This window comes from Phasianus colchicus, chromosome 19 (genome assembly GCF_987193195.1).
Source record: "Phasianus colchicus chromosome 19, bPhaCol1.hap1.1, whole genome shotgun sequence".
Taxonomy (NCBI): domain Eukaryota; kingdom Metazoa; phylum Chordata; class Aves; order Galliformes; family Phasianidae; genus Phasianus; species Phasianus colchicus.
In genome coordinates this window covers 9,973,399-9,997,467 of record NC_143454.1, presented here as the reverse complement: position 1 = coordinate 9,997,467, position 24,069 = coordinate 9,973,399, and the positions used below count along the sequence as shown (strand labels likewise).

General features: G+C 53.8%; 1 long non-coding RNA gene across 1 annotated transcript; it reads right to left on the bottom strand.

Annotated features, from left to right (window-relative positions):
• Positions 1–10,618: 10,618 nt before the first annotated feature.
• On the bottom strand, positions 10,619–17,046 carry LOC116234325 (uncharacterized). The gene is made up of 3 exons (XR_004168110.2): positions 17,021–17,046; positions 12,265–12,574; positions 10,619–10,698 (listed from the first exon to the last, which is right to left on the bottom strand). It is a non-coding gene; the product is annotated as an uncharacterized LOC116234325 (long non-coding RNA).
• Positions 17,047–24,069: the final 7,023 nt, after the last annotated feature.

Here is a 24,069-nt window from a genome sequence, read left to right as displayed (position 1 = left end):
CTTTCCAATGAAGCTAAGCAAGGATTGGCCTCCTCTGACCCACGGCCTCGTTTGTCAGCAATAAACCTGGGGGTTTGAGTCTGCAGCACAGGGTGGGTGAAAGAGATTTTGTGCCTCCTCCAGGGCAGGGCTGGGCAATAGCAGCATAGCTGGGTATGGAGCAGCTGGGGGGGCCCGTTGTGGGACATTGAGTCATGAGAGGCCCTCACTGTGGAAATCGGAGCCAGGTGCAAACCTGATACCTTAAGTAGGGACTTTTATTTGAAATTCCTTTCTTTCACGGATTTTGGCTTTTTGCACAATCTGGGAGCCCCACAGCTCTGCAAACGGGGGGGATCTTTTGTAAGAGGAGGGAGGGGGAAGTTTTGCAAGCCCAGAAAACCTGCACATGCCTTTTGAAAACAAGCCTGACCTCGGGGCACAGCCACTGCTTCTCTGGCTGCTGCCTTCCCCTTTCTGCCCGGAAAGCTGCAGCTGCGGTCTTGCAGGAAGGGTCACCCATGCCACGAGCTGCATGGGGACACATAGTAGGGCATGGTTCCTCATCTCCTATGGCCACAGCCTCTCAGAGCCACCCAAACCCATGCAGATATCTCCAGAGCAGCATCTGGATCTTATTTGGACATGTTCCACTGCTGGGCTGTGCTGCACTGCGTCCAGCCCTGCGCTCCTCTTGTGGCCTGCACTGTCTCAGTTACCTAATAGGAAGGGGTGGGTGTGGGTGTGGGTGTGATAACCGCACGCAGATAATTTCACTTCAGGGTAAGTCAATAAATTACTAAAGAGCCTTTGATTGTGCTCTGGGTGATGCGTGTTGATTCAAAAACCTAAGACATTTAGCCTCAATTATGTCTATTTGTATGTCTTTCCTGCCTCCCTTCTGCAGGGCGCAGGGGAAATAACCCTGCCTGTCTGCGTTCCCACACCTCTCCCACCTCGGCTGTGCTCCAGCTTTCACTCCTGTGCTGATAACGAGCAGCAGAGAATCAGTTCTTGGCATGGCTCTGTGCTGCACCGGGAGACCATGGAGCAAATGATGTGCTGTGGTGCTGGGATGGCGCTCTGCAAACCCAGCTCTGTGCTGCAGAGCCTCTTTCCCATGGCACGCATGGGGAAGACTCAAAGGGGTGAAGGCAAAGGCAGCACTGAGGCTGAAGCACAGCCCCACTGTGAGCCCCCAGCCCTGCGGCACAGTGGGAGTTGCTGTGCTGCTCCAGGGGCATCACAGCTTTTCCTACACCAGGAATGCAAAAATCCACTTCTGGAGTGGGTGCTTGTGGTCAAAGCCCTTCTGCATGGGCTGAGGGCAGCCTGGTGCTGTTCATGGGTAGGAGTGCATAAGATGCAGGCATTGCTCTGCAAACCAGAGAGCACCATTCATTGCTGTTTCTGGACTGACTACATACACGCTGTTGCATGCAAATCTGACAGTGGCTTTTCAAGTGCAAGTCTCCCATTGAAGCAGAGAGTCCTCAGACTGGAGCATATACTGCATGGAATTACACTTGTTGCAACACTTCCCCAGAAGCTGCACCAAGCTTTTCCTTCCCCCATGTCCTGTGCCTGCAGAGGTGCACTCAGCATTTTGTTTCTTTGCTCTCTGCTTTCTATTTTTAGCTTGCACAAAGGAAATACGCGTTAACCTGCGGTGAGCACTCACCCTCAGCAGACAGTTCTGCTCAGCAGAGCTGCCACATGACTCAGCCCAGGGAACGACTGCTCGGGGCTGAGCGGCAGCAAAGGTCCTTACCTGATGGGATAAGGTGGCATTGCAAGGAGGAATGGGGCCGCAGGGGCTGCAGAGGGTGCCATGCCATCCAGGAGAGGTGAATCCACGCACCAAAGCACTTTGCTGCCTGCTGCTTTGCTTTTATACTGAGGAGGCAAAATGCAATTGCTGAGTGCTCCCAACATCCCACCAGGCTCCTGGCAGGAGGTGCTGGCCCCAACAGGGTGAGGGTGCTCTGGAATGGGCTCTGCTGCTGCTCAGAGCTGCTGGGAGCACAGCCCTGAACACAGTGCTGTTTTGCTTTGATGCACTCTTGGGGCAAACAGAACCTGTGATGGGACAGCAGCCATGCAGAGTGCCCTGGCTCAGCTCACTGCTGGGATGGAGCTGGCTGCATGGGATGGAGCTGGCTGCATGCCTGCGAGACAGGGCCATGCACTGCAGGTGACAGCAGCACCAAGCAGCAGCATGTGCGTGTCGCATGCCACAAGCCACTGAGTCACCAGCTGGGGCTCCTTCTGCCCCACGGGCAAGCTGGCTGGGTCACTCCCAGTTCCTAATTGTTGTGATCTGAGATTCATAAATCTCATCAGAAAGAGGAAGTCTGGGAAGCAGAAAGCTCCCACAAGTGAGGCCGGCTGAGCACAACCAGACACCGACAGCACCATGTGCTGGGACTGCTTCCAGGGAGGAGACAGAAGGTGCTGTGCTCTGAGCTGGCACTGCTGGGTGCCCTGACAGTGGTGTTTCATTGAGGTGCCTCTGGGTCTCCCTGCTGCCAGCTCCCGGTGAGGCTGAGCAGAGCTGCCACAGAGGAGCTGCGATGGATGGAAAAAAGCAACTCCTGCCCAAAAAGTTACACCACACCCATGCATCTGAAAGGGCTTCAGTGAGTGTTTGTTGGCTATTTTTATCATTGCCTCTGCCCTTCCTGGCCTGGGCTGGGACCAGAAGCACTAATGCCATGAAGGAGGGGATGAGGCAGCTCATGTCCTGGATGTGGATGGAGGAGAAGTACCCAGGGACCTAGATAGTAGCCACATTATAACCACCAGTCTGTGATGCTTTGTGCTTTCTGGGCTGGCTGTGGCCTGGGGGTTCTGCTGATGCTCCCGGGATGTTGCAGTGGGCTGTGAGATCTGCAGAGATAGGCAGAGCACAGAAACATTGCCATCTGCTGTCACACCCGGGTGCACAGCATGGCCGGACCCTGCACTGTTGCAAAGTATGGGACACTGGTGGCTGTCCTTGCTGGGCTCAGCAGGACAGGAGTGTGGCACGAGGATGAACATAGTGCACCTCTGAGTCTTGCAGACAGTGCTCCGCTTGTGGTACTGCATGCACTCCTAGCCTGGAGATGGACATCACCCTGCTCAGCCCCAAAGAGTTGAGGAACTTTTGCTCTGGGGCAGCATCCAGCACAGCAGCCATGTGCAGACAGAGAGGGCGAGTCTGAGTAATTACAGCCTCTCATGCAATAGCTGCAAAGGATTTGGGAAAATGTGCACTTGGCTGCAAAAAAAGGTTTTGATTTTCTTTTGTCTTTTCTCCCCCTGAACTCTCCCTGTGCCCTCCAGCCATGGACCTTTGGGATTTGTGCCTTGGACCGAGTTTGCTCTGTTTTAAGTTCCCTGGGAATCTGGCACTGGTGTTACCCAGAGGAAGGATGCAGCTTCCCGAGCACCAGATTTGGCGTGGGGGCAGAGACCTGGGAGCCCCCAAGTGCTCTGGCCTTGACTTGCTGCACCTGCTGAGAGCAGTCAGCCTGCAGGCACCAAGCTGCAGCCCTTGGTGAGGCCATCCAGCAACTGCTCATGGACTGGCCTGCAAATTTGTCCTTTGGTACCAGGTGGGCACCCACTGTCCCATCCTCCTCCCATCCTCACACCCAGGATCAAGGACTCAGAGACAAGTCTATGTGGCTTCTTTCCCTGGCTTGGCCCCCCTCCAGCCTCCTCCCTCCCAGACAGGGGATGCTGCTCCCCCCCACCCCCACCCTTCCCCACACACCCCCATCTCCCCACTCTGTTTTCCTCCCTGGGGCCATAGGCAGGTGCACACACCTCTGCTTTCCCACCGCCCTGCGCTGCTCAGGGCTGGGCTGCTGCCAGCAAGGGATGCGCTGCCTCTTGCCTGGCCTGGCCATCACCTGAGGGCATGGAAAGGGGAGGTGGGCGTGCTGCATTTATGGATCAGAATGGGGCTGCATGGCCGGCGCTGGGCCGTGCAAAGCCCTGGGGTCATGCTCCTGTATGCTGCCTTTGCAGAGGGACCCAAGCCCTGCACTGGTCTGGGCACCCTGGGATAGGGGTCTCTGCAAAGTGGGACCCCGGCTCAGAGCTTCTTGCCCAGCACAGCAGGACAGGAGGGCACGGTGGTGCTGCTCCTGCTAGCTTTGCCTTTCTCCACACTCATGGCTCTGCAGCTCGTGGTGTTGGTGCAGCAGGGATGGAACTGCAGCTCTGAGCTCTCCTGTTCAGGTGCAGCATCCACAGGGCACAGGCAAAGCCCAGCACGTCCCAGTTCCTCCTCCTGCAAAGAGCCCTTCCTCCACCCAGCCACGACCTGGCAGCAAAGGCAGTGTTTCAGTCCTATGTCAACATTTGGAATTAAAAAGGGAGAAAATAGTCATTTCTGTCAAACCCTGGGAATGTGGATGTCCCACAAACAAACAGAAGCTCTGTTTCTGCACTGAAAGACCGTTTTAAATCTGGTCGGCTGCCAAAAAGTGATAAAAATGATTGCTGTTCCGGCACTAGAGAAGAGTTCTGTTGGAAATGTCACCCCCCACGCACCCTCCCCCCAAATCTCACTTTTATGAAAACACCATTTTTTTATCAGGGGGCCAGCAGGCAGATGTTTGGCCCAGACCCCACCGGAGCCAGATGCACTCAAACCACCATTCCCAGCCCCCCTCCGTGTCACCATCTGATGGACAGCTGTCAGTCAGCACTCGGAGGGGCTGAGACAGAACTGCTCCCCGCGTGTCACTTCCCAAGTGCCATGGGGATCCCGTGGCTCGTGGGCTTTTCTATGGGCATTCACCCACACAGGGGTCTCCCCGTCATCTTGCAGCAAAGTGCTGGGTGCCCTTCATGGGGCATTGAGGGATGGGTGCGGTGGCTGTGGTGAGGGATCAGGAGACAAATAGCTGGGATGGGGGAACAGGACAGAAGTGTCACAGCTCTGCTGGGCCCAGTGCTGGGCTGCTGTGTGATAGCTGCCTCCAGAGAGCGTGGAAGGGAGGATGCTCTCCTGCACGCACGGTGCTTTAAGGAGGGCACAGGGAAGGGAGAGTGTTGTGTCACTACAATCCAGGCTTGTTGGGGCTCGTCTCCTGTTTATTTATGAATGGTGGCAGGTTTCCAGCAAGTTGTTTTCCTGGTGTAACATTAAACTCCCAACCTTTTGTTCCTAGGTATCGCCCAGCTCAGGTACAACAGCCCCAGCCCTGTGGTGCTCCCGTTCCAGCCAGGACAGCATCGAGCCCTTCAGTGGGGCAGGACAGGGGCAGAGGACAGCTCAGCAACATCCAAAAGCACAGGGACAGCTCCAAACATCCCCTGTGCTGGCGCTGACACGGATGCTTGGGGCTTTCCATGATGATCCTACATTTGGCACACCCTTGCCCCGGGGCAGCGCAGCGCTGGTGGGGACATGGGACGTGCCAGCCATGCAGCCAAGAGATATGCCAGCTGTGGGGTTGGGCAGTGCTGGCGTTGCTTGTGATGCTTGCAAGGAGAACATGGATGGGCTGCTGCTCTCACCTTGCTCAATCCATGGCTGTGCAGTTTGAGGGCACGTGCCCGGGCACAGCGCTGCCCTGTGCCGCTGCTCCATGGGATGAGAAATCCCACGGTGTGAGGCTCCTCCTGCATGGAGCGGGCAGGTGGAGCGCCTGGAGGCACCATTCCCATCCCAAACCACACGTGTCCCAGCTTCGATACGGAGGTGAGAGCAAAACCTCCGGCGCTGAGCGGAAACACGCGTTTGCTGGGAGCGCTGGAGGCAAAGAGTGCGTGCTCAGCTTCTAAGGCGTGTGGCTTTTGCTTTTGCACACGCAGACAAAAATAACAACAGGAAACACAGGCAGGCTCCCAATTAATTGATAGCGCACCCCGTTCCCCGGGTGGATCTACATCCCTGTTTCTGGGCTGCCTGAAGGCTCTCCTTGCCCCAAGCAGCCGCTCTTCAAGGAAATTGATTTTCAAGCAGGCTGCGCCTTTTTTGTTCAATTCCTTCAGGCTGTGGCTCAGTCTCACTTTCATTTAGGAAAAATACCATTTTTTACAATTGCAGCCTCACTTTAAAAAGGCACATAGGCCTGGACCAGCAGAAAGGGCTCTTTTCCAAAGTGCTGAGCTTCGTCCTTTGTGTTTTTCCCTCCCCTTAGAGAGTGTGGAGGGACACAGGACCATGATGGGGACCTGTCCCAGAGCTCCTGCCGCACCAAACCCTGCACAAGGCAGCATGCAGTGCTCCTCGGCTGCAGCAGGGAGCTGGCTTATGCCCGGACATGTCCCACAACCTGTTGGGAGATGAGGGCTGGTTGCTGCTCTGCAGCAATGGAGAGAGCAGTAGAATGCAAAGCTCGGAGCATCTCTAGAAGGATCAGGTTGGAAGGATCAGAATTAAGGGTTATTTCATTGCCTGTTTAAAAGCAACACATGTGAGTTGCCTCTGCTGCATCTTCCATCTCCTGCAGCTGGTCTTCAGCTGCATCCCAACTGATCCCAGCCCCGAGCTGTCCCTGACCATAGAGATGCATAGACACTGCTGGGGTGATTCTGCTGGTGGAGCTTTGTTTATTTCCTTTCCAACTGGCCACTTTGGAAGGCCCAGCCCAACCCATTGCTCTACCATGAGCAATGCACTGTGTGCAGGGCTGTGCCCTGCTGCCGGCCACGGGTGAGGAGTGTGGGCACCATCCGGCCCCTGGTCACCCATGGGCAGCTCCATGCCCGACATGTGCATGCAAGCCCGAGCTGAGCAACTTGCCACGTGGAGAGATGGAGGAGCCCAAAAATCCCAACTTCACCATAAAAATATCAATCATCTCTAAACATCCGTGCGCTGCTGATCCTTCCCTCCCTGCTCGGTATTTTCTCACGCTCTGAAGCTGGCAGCAGGCGCTGGGAAGCAGTGTTGGAACTTGTCCTGCTGTCCCATCAAGGCTGGTTATCTCCAGCATCGAGCCCTACAGCTGGAAGGGCTGCAAGTAGGGGCAAGGCACGCTCCTGCTTGCCGCTTTCCATTGCGTCACTTGGACAAGAACTGAGTGAATGCCCCAGGGCCAGATCCCACACACAGCACCTTGCCTGGTCCTGCACAACACGGCAGGTCCTGGCAGCCCCATGCTACCAGGACACAGGGACCCTAAGGATGCCCTCGAGAATCAATGGGAGCCCTCCCTCACCCTCCCTTCCCGACAGCTTGCATGGAGCTGGTCTATGTCCAGCTTCTCAAAAATCATCGTGTCCAGGGATGTGATTTCTGGATGTGATTTCTGCTTCCTGATGGGGATGGGGAAGCCTCTTGGCAACCACCTTTGGAGCAACGCATGGCCAGAGCTCCCACCAGGGCAGTGGGGACAGGAAGGGATTGCCACCCTTCCAGGGACGCTGCATTGGTAGGAGACAGGGAGACACCTGCATGCAAAGCACAGCCCTAACATGGTGTGCTCAGTGTGGGATCCTTCTCGGAGTGAGCCTGCTTAATTAAAGTAATTATGAGGCAAGCTGCTTCCTTGCCCCTCCCTTGCCTGTTCCTCTATGAACCAATGGGTTTGAAAACCTGGCCAGCCGGATCCATGCTCTCCTCCTGCTGCAGCACTGCAACCTCTGTGAACAGCAGCCTGCAGAGCTCGTGGCCTCCGTGAGCTCCTCGCTTGTACCAGCACTTGGCCAGAATGGCATAGCATGGCACCGTATGCTATGGGACAGTTTCACTTGGCATGGCACAGAACAGCACATCACATCACGTCATGGGATAGCACATTGTGGGATGGCACAGCATGGCAGGGTGTAGCCATGGGCATAAGGGGGGTCAGTGCAGCCCGGGGGAGGGCACACCTTGTGTTCACCTTCTCCATCACGAGGAGTTCAGTGCCCAGAGCTGGGTCACTGCCTGGCCCACATTGCCACCAGAGGTTGTGGAGATCACAGTGTGATGATTGCTGTCACCAGCACCACAAGACCCACATCCCTGATCCTTGCCACTTCTTTCTATGTCTCAGCACAGGGACACGGCCCAGCCCGTTGCTCTGCTGTGGGACTGGGAGCTGTAGGGCATGGAGGTGCCTGCTAGATTGAGCTCCCTTTCCCCCAAGAAGATCCAGAACAGTAGAGCAGCAAGGCAGGAAACCAGTGAGCTTCCTACATACCCAAAAGGTTTCTCCTGTGTGGATGCTCTGCTGTCTAATAAGAGGCTGAGCTCCCCTTTGCAGTCTGAGGTGATACCAGCAGCAACACCATCACTTCTCCGACCTCATGTGCACAGCAGTCACTGGCAGAGGCATCTCTGAGGCCATTTCTCAATTGGTCTTTGGCCAGCCCAGTGCTTACTCTTCTAACAGATAAAATAGCTTTGTTTCAGTGTCCCCCAGGCCACGGTCACCCAGTGGGTTTGCAGTGGGACGGCCTTTCCCATCCTTAGAAATGTCTGAGTGCTGTAGAAAAAAAAGAAAGAAAAAAAAAAAAAAAAAAGGCAAAGCTGCAGATGTTTGTTTACTCCCAATAATTTCCCGTTTTGGTCATTTCCCGGCTCACTCGGGTGGGAGCCTCTACGAGCAGCATCACATCCGTGCCGGGCTGTGCTGCACTGCAGCGTGGGGTGAGGAGCTGGGGATGCAGGGAGCAGAGATCTGCTGGGCAGGAAAGATGAGAAGCCAACAAAATCAGGCTGTGCTGATGGCAAGGAACCAAACGTCCCTCTGCGCCGTGACCTTCATTGTGTGGGGAAGGAGGGAGAGCTGCCACTGAGAAAACGTGATAAGGATGGCCAGCAGGATGGGCAGCCAGCGACGTGGTTTTGTGCTGCGTGTGCATGCAGGCGGCTGGGGATCGCGTGCGGCGGGCTTGGCTGCGTGCAGCAGAGCGGTGAGTGCTGGGTGCTGCAGCAGCTGGGGATGCACTGCTGCATCCTGCAGTGCTGCAGCTGGGAGAGGGGCTGGAGGAGACACAGAGCTGCTGGAGGAGGCAGGAATGGGGAGTAGAGGTGAGACACCGAGCTGGGGGCACGGCTGTCTGCAGTGGCTTTGCCCCTTCCCCAAACTGGGGGAACCCAGGAGGTTCTCTCGGGTGGGAAGCCTCCCCACACCCAGCCATGGGGTGCAATACCTCTCGGGGGGTAGGACTGGAAGCAGGGGGGCCAAGAGGTGTTCCCTCCCCAAGGACTGTGCTTGCACAGCAAATGGCACAATTAGGGCTGAGGCTTAACTGAGTGTGCTAATTTGACATCTGGCGATTTGATCGGGCTGAAGAAACTGTTTACATTCACCTTCCACTATGTTTGGTTTGCGATAGCAGCAGAACAGAAGGCGATGCTGCGGGTGTCCTGTTCTCAGAGCTTTTATGGGGGTTTCCTATGAGAAAAGCAGAGATAGGACTGAGCCTGGCAGCCGCCCATCCAGGCCTTTTTCTCCCAATTTTTATTTCTCTCTGTTTAGCCTTTGCCTCATCTCAAATAAAAAGAGTGATTTAAAACTCTTCGCAATAAAACAGTTTAAACAGAAGTCAGCCCAGAGCGCTGCATAATGGGGGAGAAGGCTTGTGTTATTTACTTAATTACAGGCTGATGTTTGTCAAGTACTTGTGGGTGAATTGCTTGCAAATAACAGGTGAGTTTACTCATGCTCAGAGCCCTGAGTCCTGAGATTAGAGCTGGGTGTGGAGGCAGGAGGGTGCTGGGGGCTGCGGGTGGCCTCCAGCAAATCCCCACTGCTGGGGTTGGGGGTGTGGTTGGGGTGCTGAGCCCCTCGGGTGTCATTTGTATGGTCTCAGACACACGGCAGCTTCTCCTTTTTTAACCTACAGATCAGATTTAACTATTTATGGAGTCACTTTGGAAAATGCGGGGGAGAGTGGAGACTGCTTTCGCATGCCTGGATTTTTGGTGCTTGGCTTGCAGATGCATCCTGACCTGCTGGAGGTCCTCAGGGCTCTAAAAGGGGACCTTAGGCTGCTGGGAGGGGAAATAGCTGCCAGGTGCTAGGCTAATGCAATGGAGAGCATAGGTGGGTTCTGCCTTCCAGGTTCATGGAATTGGGAATGGGCCACAGCTGGCCCCAGCTGTTTTTGTGACATCCCAGCACCGGGGCATGGGCACCTCCCCTTCGTGTCCAGGCTGATGGAAACCACAGCTGTCCTGCGTGCACAGAGCAGGGAAGTGACACCAGGCAGGGGACAGATGAAACAACATGCAGGAGTTAAAAACAGCCCCTGCTGCCACTTCTTCCCTCACCACAGGATACAGAGAGCAAAAACCCAGCTGCTCAGATGAAGGACGGAACCCAAAGCTTCACCAGCAAGCAAAGACATCTGAAATGGAGACAGGGACCAAAGCGACGAGGAGTACATCAAAGACAGGAGCTCCATCTTCACCTCTTGCCCTGCTCAACCCTATGGACACAGAGCTGTGTGCAGCACAAGGGGGTGAAGGAGCTGCCCACCATGCACCTGGTACAGGTGCTGGGCTGGGAGCAGAGGGGAGCTGCCCCAACATGGGGTGATTCAGTTCCGAATCACGCAGCGCCCACTGCACTCCGCCAGAACTCTCGACTTGCTGCTTTGCCTGTGCTTGCACACTGTGCTGGGGCTGATAGGGAGCCGGCACGGAGCCACGGGTGATCCCTCACCATGATCCGGAGTGTGGGAAAAACGCAATCGCTGCAAACAATCAGAGGCAAAGCCAGCAGCAGCACGCAGAGAGGAATTCGGAGGCGCATTCCAGCAGGGATGACAGAGAAAGGGCTGGGAGTGCAAAAAAAGAAACGTGCTGTGATTTGTTTTGTTTTGCTTTTTTTTTTTCCCCTCTCTGCAGCACCATCACACCCTGCTCAGCTTTCGAGTAAAGCTGCTGCATGCTGCAGGGTGGCACAGTGGGGAGCTGGAGTGTTCTGTCCCCAATGGAAGAACACCTCTCCGCACCTTCCAAGCCTACAAAACCTACAAAGAGCAGTTCTAGGCATGTGGACTGCAGGCAGGACTGCTGGCACATGGGAGATGCAATGGCCACCAGCCTGATGTCACCACTAGCCAAGGCAGCTCGTTCCCTGCACAAAGTGTGCCACCTTCCCAGCTCTCCTGACCCACTTTCCACATGGCACAATTAAAGCAAAGCAAAACAGCAGGAGGAAGAGACTTTGCAGGGCTGGCACAGTCATTGTGCGGGGACCAGTGTAGGCCAACACGCAGGGCAAAGAGCACAGAGGCTCCAGGGAGCAGAACAGGGGCTTAGGCACAAATTTACAACCTCCTCCTCAGTGCCCACCTCCCTCCCACCCCACCAGCATCCTTCTCTCACAGGGGTGCCTGATGGGCATAGGGTCCTCCAGTGGCACAAGTGAGGGATAATTGTGAGAGTGTGCAGGGTGCCCCTGTGCTGTATTTCACTCATTGCTTCAGGCAGAGCAGCCATCCGGGAGCTAAAAGCATTCAATTGTTCACTGATGCTTTTCTTTGAAGCCCGCATTCATCCTCCAAGGTCTGTATTGATTGGGGACTCCAGGAAAGCATCTGCCCTTCTCTGCCTTCATCAATGACTTTCCCACATTAATCCACCTCTTCCCTTGATAACCACACTAATTACTCTCAGCTAAGTTGACTCTGGCAGGTCACAGGAGGATGGGAAGAACAACCTGCTCTAGAGCCAGGCTGTGCCTTAAAGCTGCAGATTCCTGTCCTGGAGTGGCCCATTGCCCCAGAGAGAACTGGCTGCACTGGCAGCATGAGCCCCACCAGGGCCATGTTGGGGATGCATGCAGCTGAGTGAGGGGTTTGCTTTCCACCTGGGGGGCTTCTGTACCTCCAAGGGAATCACTGATGATTTCACATGGATGGGGACAGCAGACCCTGCTCCAGTAGGTGCACATCCACACCCCCTGCCTGCATCCAACAAGGTTTGGTGTTCAGAGCTATGAAGGGCTTTTTGTTGTGCTGCAGGGTGCATTAGACCACCCCACAGGTTCACAGCCTTCAGCCTGGGGAGGTCTAGTCATGAAATGAGATACTTCTCACTTCTCTACCTGAGTTTCCTTGGAGGGAAAACAAGATGTACAGATCTCTGGGCTCTTCCATTCTCAACCATTCTCATGGTAAGATGGGAACAAGAACTGAAGCAGCCCTGCAGGGATGGCCTGTGCAATGGGAAGGAAAGTGGGACTGGGAGGAGGTGGGGATGGTGACAAAGGGGCACATCCAGATGTCCCATTGCCTTCCGCATCTTGACCTGTACACCCAGAGTAGGAGTGGTCAGAAACATGACAGTGATGTGGATAATGGGTGTGAAACCCTGAGAAACCCACTCCTGTCTCATACCTGCTGCTTTCACTTGGTTAAGATGTACTAAATTTAAAAGTATGTCAATCTGGCAAGGGGAAGGAGTTGTTTTATCCTGCCACAAGTCAGCTCCTGAGCCAGAAGATAACAGCTTTCTGCATTAGGGCTCCCACAGAAAAAGCCTTCCTGGATCTTCTGACTCAAAGCCCATCTTCCTGTTTCTCTCCAGAAAACAGCTTTTGCTCATAAACGTTAATGTACTCTACAGGAACTCAGCAGTCCAGCAGGTGAGAGCAGCCTCTATTGCTCTGGTATTCAAACCAGAGACACTTCCTGTCCTTTTCCTTACCTGGAAGAAAAAGTAGCTTTTCAGGCTGCAATGAACTCAGACTTAAGATTAAAAGAGAGCAAAAACAAAGCTTGCAGAGAAGAGAACCACGTGTACATGCAAGGAGTGCTGGGGCCATAAAATGGCTGCTGAGCTGGTGGTGATGAGGGACAGCCCCATCAGGTGAGGCTGCAGTGAGCTGGGAAGCCTCCTACACCCATGCACAAGGTCTATCATGTCTTTGTTTAGATTGCAACACAGGCTCCTCTTGTCCATCCCTGCTTGCCATCTGCTGCTCTAGGCAATGGAGGGGGCACTCTGTACCAGGGGGAACACCCTGCAGCAGGGGGGTCCCCGTGGTTGGATGGATGGTCCTGTGCCCTATAGAAGCCTGTAGGGCAGGGTGAGCACTTCCCTCCATGCTGCTGTCACCATGCTGGTGTGGGTCTTGCTGCCATCATGGCCTGGTGCAAAGCACTCCTCCTCTGCACCTAAACTGGCTGGGAATCATGGCTGGGGTGACCTCACACATCCTCACGCACCTCAAAGAGGCTGCAGGGTGCACGACCCAGCCCCACGTATGCCCTTTTGTCCCCAGATTTCTTGCCCCATGGTGGCCCCACACTGGTGCCTAAAGGAACACTGGGTGACTATGGAAGACACGAAGGCCCCTCGAGAAACCCTATAAGGACACGGGAAACCCTCCAGCAGCCTCATGGGGCTCAGCCCTACCAGCCCCGGAGGCCATTCCTGAGGCATTGTCGCCATCTAGCGACACATACCGGGCTGCCCGCAGGACACCGGTGGTCCCACGCCCATCCCTGTCGTCTACCAGCCCAAGGGACGAGGGGCTGTGGGGCCAGAGCTGGGGATGGGGAGGAGGGAGTAGAGTTCTATGGGTGACATTGAATCACAGAATCATTAAGGCTGGAAAAGACCTCTAAGACCCCCCCCCCCCGCCCCAGTCCATCACCAACCCATGCCCACTGACCATGCCCTTAAGTGCCACATGCTCACTGTTCTGGAGCACCTTCAGGGACAAGGATCCCCTCCCCCCCACCTTTCCCTGGGCAGCCTGTGCAAATAATTCATCACTCTTTAAGAGAAATCCAGCCTGATACGATTGCATGGTTGTCCCATGCCATCAGTACAGCTTTAACTCCTCAAACATCCCAATTCTGCCTTCACCTCTGAACATGGAACAAAAGCACTGGCCATCCCAGCAGTGCAGGGGACCCATCTCCTGTCCCCCCCCTCCATCTTCTTCTCACTGGCTGCTGAGAAAAGGGATTGAGCCTTGCCTGCCACATGTGAAACCCCCTGCTTTCCTTGTGTTTTGTGAAGGAAAATCTCCTTGGGAGAGCAGCCTAATGTTCCCAGCCTCCCACTGGGTGTTTCAAAAGTGGGGGCATGGCAGCCCTGAGCATCCAGGGGAAGTATGTCAGAGCATGCTGGAGGGTGAGACAAGAACATCGTTGCTTTGCATCAGTAGCCAGAGCCTGCACTGTGTCTGTTGCCTCAAGAGATGGAGTGCCACCACTGGGCTGGGAATGCTGAGCCCTGTGTACATCCCACCTTCAGAGACACAGAAATGTGGGTTCAGCTGTGAGCTGGACATGGGCTGTGCCTCCAGGAACTGGGAAGAGTCCCATATCCCAGCACAAGATGAGCTCTGTGCTGTGCCATGCTGGGTCTGCACCACATCTGGCTCCATTTCTTTCTTTACCATCACCAAGCTTTTCCCCTCCTTTTCTTTTTGCTGTTTCCAAGTGGTTTTCTCCTTCACCTCTTCTGGACCACAACCTCATGCATTGGAGACCTTTCAGACCCAACAACTCTTTCAAACACAGCCAGGAGAGCCCCAGGGTTCCATCCTGCCAAATCAAACTAAAATTTGCAGCTGCTATTCAAACATAATGGTTGTGTACTTGGGGGCTCTGCTGGCACACAGAGCAAATAAACAGTAACACATGGCAGAGCCTAGAAGAGCAATGGCCTCTGCTGCAGCTAAGCCTTGAGGCCAGGAGCTGGAGTTTGCAGAGGACTTTCAAACAGCAGCACCCAATGTGAATTAAGCACACCTGACCACTGCTGCATTGCACACTGCTGCCCTGAGCCCCCAGCAGCAGGGCAACAAATGAGTGTTTGTAGCTGCACTAAAAAACACACAAAGATCAGACAGGGCCAGGCCCAAAGACAATTTTTCTGGCATATTTCCTTCTTGGATTCATTTTGCTCATGTGCTCCACATGAAGTGAAAACTTCCCCCCCTTACTTACTAGAGGTTATTTGATATCTATTAGAACTCCCCCCCCCCCCCCCCCTTCTCTCTCTTTAAGCTGGGACCAGAGAACTCACCACTTCCCAAAGCACATTTCATATCTGAAAATGAGGAAACAAACCACCTGGCAGCTCCAGAAAGAAACTTTTCATTAGCAGGGCCTGATGCAAAGTATTTCAATGTTTGTTTGTTTTCCAACATCCTTATTCCCCTTCCTACACAAAACCTACAGCCTCAACCCAACCTGCATACGAAGTCATTCCCAGACGCTGAATTTATTTCTGTCGTTTAGCAATGTGCTCCCGAAGCACTCAGCTCTGCAGCTCTCCCACTCCACCTTCCTGTCACCCAGCGGTGCTGCTTCTCTTCGCTATGTGCATCTTCCCCTTGAAGCTTTCCCAAGATGCGATCAGCGTAGGAGTGTTCCTGAGGCTTAGAACAATGCCTAAAAAACCCTCTGATCCCCTCAGCACTCTCCTGCTGCCTCCCACAGCCCAGGGTTTGCTGTGATCCCCAAAGCCCTCATCCATTTTCTGATCCCAGCAGCTCTAAGGAGTGCACCAGCGGCCGCAGCGGGGTGTGCTTCTCCTTCCTAAGCATGCAGGCAGACACAGGCAATGTGTACAGGCAGCATACCCCCCCCTACACACACAACTGCACGTGTGCCTCTCCCCTTCCCAACCCTCAGTCTTGCTTCCTCCTCCCCATCTCATCTATATTTAGTCCCAGACACAGCAAAACATTGTGCACAGCTCCTGCAGAGCGCCTGGGCTGGGATTACTTATGGTAATTCTTCGGGCTGGGAACACCCCGTTAGTGTTAATAATGAGGAACGAGGGCAGTTTGTGCAGCACAAAGATGATCATCCCTGCCGTGCTGAGAGCTGTGCAAAAGGCTTGCCTCCATGTGAGCCAGCAGCCTTTGGCCGATGGGAATGAGCCAAGAAAAGCCTCCCACGGCTGCTGGAGGAGGCAAGGGGACCAGGGCCCCACTGAGCTTCCTCTGATCTGCCTGGGTGTCCCCACGTTGTGCCCGAGCTCCTGCATGGCCCTGGAATGGCCACCACCTATCATGTCACCATACTGTGATCACCACCCCCTCATCCCACAGCACAGGAATGTCTTTGGGGGAGTGCATTCTCCCACATTACTCCTTCACATCAAGGGCAAAAGAAAAGGCAGATAAGGGTTGCATGGCACAATTCACTTTCCCTTCACATCAAAGCCCCGCGTTTATCTCCAGGGGCCCAGCTGGGTGTGTGGAGCTCCTCTGAGCAGGCTGGGAGGGGAAGAGGTCAGGCTCTGTTTCTCCTGGTGCCTTGGCTGAAGTTGGAGATTTAAGCAGTGAGCAGAGCTGCAGCAGCCCTGCTGTCACTGCTCTGCACCCCGGTCCCCTACAGTGACCAAACCTTGCTAAGGACCACAGCTGTGTGCCACTACCTCAGTGCCATAAGCCAAGGTGAGAAGGGATGCCTGCTTTGCCTCCTGCCCCAGTTCAGGACCCCAAGTCCTTTTCGTTACCTAATGAGACTGGTGATGAAAGGTTGTCCTAGGGACATAAAGCTAACTGCACTGTTAGCTACTGAAGCATGGGGCAGGTCTGTGCTGCAGGGAGCAGCAAGCACCTGGAGGAGCTGATTGCTGTGGGTGCAGGCAAGGTTGTGGTAGTAAGAGAAGCTCTTCCCCCTTGTAACAAAGGCTTTGAGAGGTCCTGGAGGCTTCTATGTGCAAGGGCCCTCTGGCAGCAAGGAGATGGATGGGCTTGATGCATGAAGGAGGCAGCAGGGGAAGAAGTCATCATATTTGGGAAGGGGGGATGAAGCACAGAAAGGGGTTAAAAGTCAACATCTTTCCTCATCCCAGCTCCTTGGGGGCAGAGGGAGTTTCCCAAGGTTATCAGCTGGGGTCAACAGCAGGGAGGAAGGAAATGAGAGACTGGGGCTCAGGGCATGACCAATACCAGATGGATGTAGTGAGGCACAGACCAGCTGCTGCCTGCATCAGTGCAGGTAAAGTCAGCAGCATCACCTTGGGGTGCACCCAGCATAATGATACCCTGTATCATGATGTAAAATGATGTAAAGCACAGCAATGGCAGCATAGTAGGAAAGTCCTAGACTACAGCAAGCAAGGATACAACAAATGCAACAGCTGTAGACTCAGAAACAAAGGAAAGAATCCACTTACCCTCAGCAGGCCTCAGGCATGCAAGGATCTCCAACAAGATATTCTTGCTTCCACTGCCAACCCTTAAATGAGGTCTGGGCAGGGGTGGATCCTGGCTCCAGCCCTTCTGGTCACTCAGTGCATTGCAAACACCTGAGCTGCCCTGGGTTGGCCCTGCCTTCCCACCAGGTGCTCAATCACTGCTTCAAGCCCTGACTTAGCATTTCCATTACACATCCTTACTTCAATCCCCAGCAGGGATTGGGGAAGGGCCCTGTTGTGCACTGTGCTGTACTGGCACAACTCATGGTTCAAGTCCTTTGCATCTTGCTCTCATTCACACAGCCGATGACCCCAGCCCTAGGGAAGCACTGTGGAGCTCTCTGGGCTTGGTGGGTGTGAGATGAGGCCCAGGCTGTGCTGTTTTGATGTTAATGTGACAAGGTGAATTAATTAAGTGCATTTGGAGGAGGCTCCAAGGTTTCTTTTCTTCCAAGGGTTTTCATTTCAAAGCAAAGCAAGCCACAAGAGCATCCGCCCCTGAACTGCCTGAGCCCCGTACATCAAGGCAGCCCACTTTGCAATCCCATCCCTTCTCCTTGTGCTGGAGACGGAAGCAGAAAGCTTTCAGGTTTGTGGAACTGCAGCTCTTCATGTCACAACAGCACCTGGGAGAATGTCCCAAGGCCTTGGAGCCGAGGAGAGACTGGGCTGAGAGTCTGGGAGTTGTGGGATGCTCCTTGCTGACAGCATCAGTGCCCAGTGCTGGAATCACTCTGTGGCAGAGTTTTTAGGAGATTTGGTGGGAAAGGTCCAGAAAAGAAAAAAGTGTAAGTAGGAGCAGAAAGTGTCAAGCTCTTCCCTTCCTTCCCCGAGGAGATTACTCCCCATCGAGCCCTGCTCTCGTTTCCTTGTGGGATAAACCAGGAGCAAGTGGATTTGATTTCCTTTGGTTTCACTGCTATCAGGTGGTTCAGGAGCTGGCTGTGCACTGGGGATGGCCCCAGAATGGGGAAACATTCTTACCAGGGCCTCTTCTTCCACAGGAAAGTGGAGGCACCGGGGGTCCAATTACAATGTGTTTAACATTTCCCAGCTCGCTGGGGCCTTGCTGTCTCATAACTGGGTCACATAACCAGCCCCAAGCTGCAATGTCAACCCGGCTCAAGGATTAAGTGTGTTGTAACTGGAGCTGAGAGCCTGGTGTGCAGGAGTGGAGATTTTATCTCACTGTGATTGCAATGTGGGCACACAAGCGAGCTCAGAAAAAGCAGAGCATCCATACGGCAGCATCCCTGTGTCAGGGAGCTGAGCCTGCTGCAGAACTCCCTGTCTTGTCCCTGCAGGACAGCAGAGCTGGTCTTCAGCCCCCAGAGTAGTGCTTGTCAGGGTTTCCTTTGCCAAGAATGCTCACAAGTGCTGGATTTGTTCAGTACATGTCCCAGCTGCCTTCATGTTCCCATTCCCCAGAGCACTGCTCGCTTTGCTTACACTCTGTCTTCATTGCACTGATGTATCAGGGAAGTTTTCTGCTCTCAGGCTGCCTGGGGAGAGCTGGGTTTGAGTTGCCTGGAAGGGATTTCTGACTTTTGACACTCCCTTAACGGATGGAAAATGAAACAAAAGCGGTGCTGAAATTTCATGTCAACCCCTGAGAGTGAAAACACCATCATTAGGGACTAATCAGCACTCGCTTTGAAATGGTGAAAAGTTAAAACGACATCATTTCCTAGCAGAGGAGGAGGTGGGTCTGGTCTGATGGAGGTGAAAGGCCACCATCTGCCCCACTGGGATGCTTCCGTGAACACTGCATGCCATGAAGGTCTGCACGTCCCCAAACAGAGGATCTGGCTGCAGTCGTGTGGAAGTGCAAGTGAGAAGGTGACACCGATGTCTTGCTCAGGGAGGGAAGAAAAGGGTTTGTATCAAAGGCTCAGCTTTGTTTTCCGTGCTGTAGTTTGCTTTGTTCTGGGGCTGTGCCTCTCCCCTCTCCAACACACAATCCTGTCCCCAGGGGAAGCTGCAGCCTGGAGGCACCGCGTGGCTTTGTGCTGGTGCGGATGGACAAACAAACCAGCAGGTTGTGGGACAGCCATATGGCCCAACCCTGCACCCAGCCTAGACCTGGTGCACTGCATCCTTTCTAGCACTGATCCTTGGGGTCAAGGATTGCGGGGAAGCATGATCCCTTGTAAGAGGAAAACAGGAAACGGCACTGATGGCAGGAATTCATTTCATCTGGTGCTTCGCGTCCTGAGGTACGCTGGGGCCAAGGCACAGTGCATCACTGATGCTGGAGGCTGGGATGTGAGCAGTCAATCCTTTGATACACAGGACCCAATGTGGGACTCAGTGCCACGGGCTTTGCTGTCTTCCCAATATGAATCCAGATCCGCTGGTCTCAGAGATCCAGCAGGATCCATCTTGATCCAGTGGGATGCTCTGTTATATGCATTTAAACATCTGCAGGTGGCCCCAGCTACACTATGGCTTGCTCTGCAGGGATGCACAAAGGATTTGCTTCATGATCCTTCCTGCAAGCAGGCACCCAAAATCCCCACTGCCGCCAGGCTGCTGCACAGGGAAGTGCCAGGGCTGGATTTCTGATTCTTGGCTCTGAACTGTGTATGTGTCAACTTCAGCTCCCAGCAAGCTGCATCTGGGCAGTGGTTCCTATGCATGAAGTAACTCACTGGAGCTGAACCCACAGCCACTGCTGCGGAGAGCCATGCCTTTGCCCTCCAGCCTACACTGATAATTGTCAAACTGCCAAGCTCCCTTGCACAAACTGTATCTGTATTCCAGGGGAAACAAAGCTGCTTGGATTTAGGGCTGAAATAGTGCCTTGGAGAGACTCGGAGCCCTTGGAAAGCTCAGCCAGGAGGCAACTGCAAAGAAGGGAATGGAACTTGTGGCAATTGGTAAAGATTTCTGCCCATCCCCAAGCTGTGCCACACCACATATGTCTGTGGTCCTTCCTGCCTTGTCAGGACCGTGGGCAGACATGCCCAGGTGCTCAGCATCCTTCACATAAGGCTGGAGCTGGGGAGCTGAGGATGGGCTGCACCTCAGTGAGATCCCCTCCTCGTGCACAGCAGCACACTCACCCTGCGCCGGCCCTCCTCGCACCGCTTCCCGTTTCCTCTCTGCAGCGGCCGCAGCAGGCGGGATTAGTGATTTATTAATGAAGCAGAGCAACTGTGCTGCTGGGACACGCCAGGCGGAAATGTCTGCATGGGGAGATTGGATAACCCTCTGGCCTGTTTCCCTCACAGCCTTCAAACGGCCGCAGCTCCCAGCAACACCATATCCTTTCCCCCTCGCTGCCCCAACCCTCCTTCCCTGGGGTTGCCTGGCTGCCACCCGAACTCTGCACCAGGAGCTCAGATGGCACTAAATGCTCCCCAGAGCCCAGCGTGGGTGTACAGCCCCAGTTCATAAAGGGGAGGACAGGACCTGTGTTCTTTTGACTTCAGTGCCTGAGCAGTGGCACCGTTTACAGCATCGTGGGTTGGCATTTGGCTGCCACAAGATCCACAATTGGCTTATTATAATAATTGGTGATAATACTGCCAATGTGGTTGCTTCAGAAAAAAAAAGCTGCTTTTAACTCCAGAGAACCCTAAAAGTAAACAGACAAGAAAAATCATGAGCAATTGCTCTTGGGCTGAAACCTTGCCTGGGAGAACCACATCCAGGAGCAAATATTTATGGCTGACGTGCAAACAGTGGTGAGGATTGCTTTGTAGTGGGGCCACGGGCTGCCTGTGCCATGCCAGCGTGTGCTGGTGGGCTCTGCGCTGTGTACTGCAAGGTGCTCGGGCCTCCACGTTAGGATAAACATTAAATAAAGGTATTTTTCCAGCAGCAATCTATCACCCAGAGCAACAGAGCTGGTGGTGGGCAGGAGCACAGCATGTCATCACAATGCTGCTGCAAACCAGGGATGCAGAAGGGATGTGTGTGCAGCTGGGCACGCGTGGCTCTGCATCCCACAGCTCCTGCCCACCTCTGTCAGCACAAAGCACTTCCAGGAAACGAGCTGTGAGAGGAAACCAGGGCTAATGAAAAATCCCCTGGTGAAAAATGTGTTTCTATGAACCGTTAGATTATTTTGTTCCTGAGAGGCCGGGGAGGGAGATAATAAAGCTGCCTCTCTGCATTCCAGCCTTGGCTTTGGGGACGCTGCTGTCGTGCTCTCTGAGGGCCGTGGATGGGAGTGCCCATTGCCTCCTGTTCCCAGCAGAGTGACCCCCCCCTAGTCCTTGGCTCACAATGAGCAAGGACTCAATTCAGCCTCCCTTGTCCCCAGGACCCAGGCAGGGCTGTGACTGAGCGGTCGTTGTCATCTTCCACCAGTGAGGAAGGGACACGGGCTCAGTTTGTTTCTGAAATGAGAGATGCTCGTATGGCGAGCTGTGCCCAAAGGGTGCCAAACTCAGCATCCTCTTTTCAGAAGGAGTCCAGGGGAAAATACAATTTCATTTAAAGAGTGGAAATGATGCCTCCTTTCCAATCACAGTGTGCCTCTGGGTTTTGTGCAAGGAATGCTGTCCCCCAGCCTGGATCAGAGTGCAGCAGGGACAGAGCAGCAGCAGGGACGGACGCCCTGTGAGCAGCCTCCAGCCCTCTGCAACATGGCCACACAGCAACGACATTCCTTCGGAGATGAGACGTTTCTGCTCAGGAAGGCCTGAAAAAAGCCAGGGACAAAGGGGGGAAGTGATGGTGGCTGTGTCTGGAGTTATCTTGCCTCTGCACTCGCAGGGGCTGCTGAGTGACAGCGCTTTTCTGTTTCGCTCCCGAGAGTCAGGAAACACTCATCTCCGCCGGCTCCCTTCCTGCCCTGCCTCGCCCTGCGCTGTGACTGGGGACCAGCATGGAGCCCAGTCCCCCTCCATGACATGCCCGTGCTGGGGGCTGCCCTGTGAGGCTGTCCTGCTCCCATCCCCGGTTCCAAAATCAAATCTAGAAAACAGAGTGGGCTTCTTTTGCGCAAAGAGCTCATAAGCTCACTTTGGTGATGATTGAAGGCAGGGCATTGAGTGTGGTAACGGGGCAGAACCATCCCTGCTGCAGGAGCACAGCATGTGACATGTGTGACCCATTCCCACAGTCCAACCAGGACCCGTGGCTGCAAACTGCCACCTGTTGGGGCTCAGAAATCAGCTGCACAAGGATGGGATCCCCAGCGCAGGGTGTGGGTCATAGTGTCACCCCCTGAATTGGGAAGTGAAAGAGCAGCAGCAAAAGGATGTTCAGCTTAACCCTGTCTGCTTTGGAGTATCCTGTGCTAAAATGTTGCTTTGCAGCTTCTCCCGGCGCTGCTCCACTCTGGCTGCCAGCAGTGCACCTGGGGCTTTAACAGAAACAAAGGATTCTGTTTTCTCTCTCTTTGGGGGTGGAAGAATCACAATAATATTTTCAATCGGAAGGGCTGCTTTTTCCACTGTGAAAAAAAAAAAAAAAAAAAAAAAAAGTGTTTTCTTTTTGCTAATAATGTTTAGCACCTCTCAGGCCAAGAGCAGCTCTAGAGGGGTGAGCAGAATGAGCTGGCACTGCTCCTGCTCCACTGCTGCCCTGAAGGGATGAATTTCAGCCGGGTGCACGAGGGATGGGAGCGAGGACTCCTCCTGCCCTTGTGCTCAGTGCCTGCACAAACTCCAGCTCCTGCCATGGAGACCTGGAGGGAGGCGGTTATGCAGTGTAATAGAACACAATGGGAATGAAGTTTATAACTAGGGCAGTTCTGAGCACTCTGTTCCAGGCTTATTCTGAGGTTTGAATTGCATTTCTGCTCTTCCCACTGTGATGGTACTTTGGGGGCTCTCCACTTTTGGGGACACATTTGGCCAGAGTTTGGCCAGGCTCTGCTGCCAAGTAGGGAAGAAAGCATTGCTGGAGATTTTCTCTCCAAGCTGTCCAAGGCAAATCATTCGAAAGCAAAGGGCTCTGCAGCAACATATAGATTAGGAATCACGGGCGTGCAATGGTTTGGATCTAAAGTGGAGCTGCTTGCAGGGGTACCCACACCCCGAGCCCCTACAGAGCCACCACCTCTGGGCCGAGCACTTCTGTGCTCACAACAGATTTTCTAGGGCCAAGTTCCTAAAGTCCTGCAAAAACAGGGCTTTGTCATGGAAATGCTGAGACGACATTAATGGCAGTGTCCCGAACACAACGCTAATTAAAGAGAGGAAGGAGAACTGAAGCAGGATGTCCTGTTTGGCTGCTCGGGATGGAAAGCTTGTCACAAATAAAGTGCGTTCTTGTACTTTGTCTCTGTCCCTCTGCACAAGGCTTTCCCAGATTCTGCAGACATTCATTTTCTTATCTCTCCTGGATCCTTGTTTCTTTTCTTTTGAAATAACTCCTCGCAGGAATGTGTTTTTGCTGCTGTATTCCCCACCGAGCTCTCAAGCACACCAATCAAACACGTGTCAACTCCTCGCACACAAGTGAATGCGCTTTCTATTTCTTGAACAAAATCACTGGGGCACAATAGCTGGTTGGCTCTGTGCAAAGAAACTCTCCTATGAACGTCTCAGAATCAGCTCTGGCAAGCAAGCAGGACAGGCAAATCAAAGCTGGGGAGAGGTGGCAAATGTTTCCTTTGGAGAACAGCTTTCTGCTGAATTAACAGAGGGTATGGCACAGCCAATCTCAGAGCTGTTTTCTGTGATGGCAGAAAAATAAATCAAAATCAAAGCAAAACAAAGAAGAAAAAAGAGAATTCAGAAGTAATAGACATGCAATTTAGTTTAATCTGGGGCACCCGAATCCTGGTCCTGCTCCTATTTGTGCTCATATTGAACATACTGAGTCTTGGTAGCTTTACGTCTGGGACTGGAATCAGTAAAGCTCAGATTTAAAGTTTGTGTTTGAGCTCAAAGCATAATCTCAGCAGCAGGTTGGGTCCAGCATCTCTGCTGGATGTGTTGTCACCTCTCTGCTGGGGCCTTTGGGTCACATCTGTGTGCCCACAGTGTTTTGGGAATCCCGATGTCTGAGCACAGCCCTGCCCTGAGCACAGGGGCTAATTTCTGCTGTTTTCTGATGGCCAAAGCAAA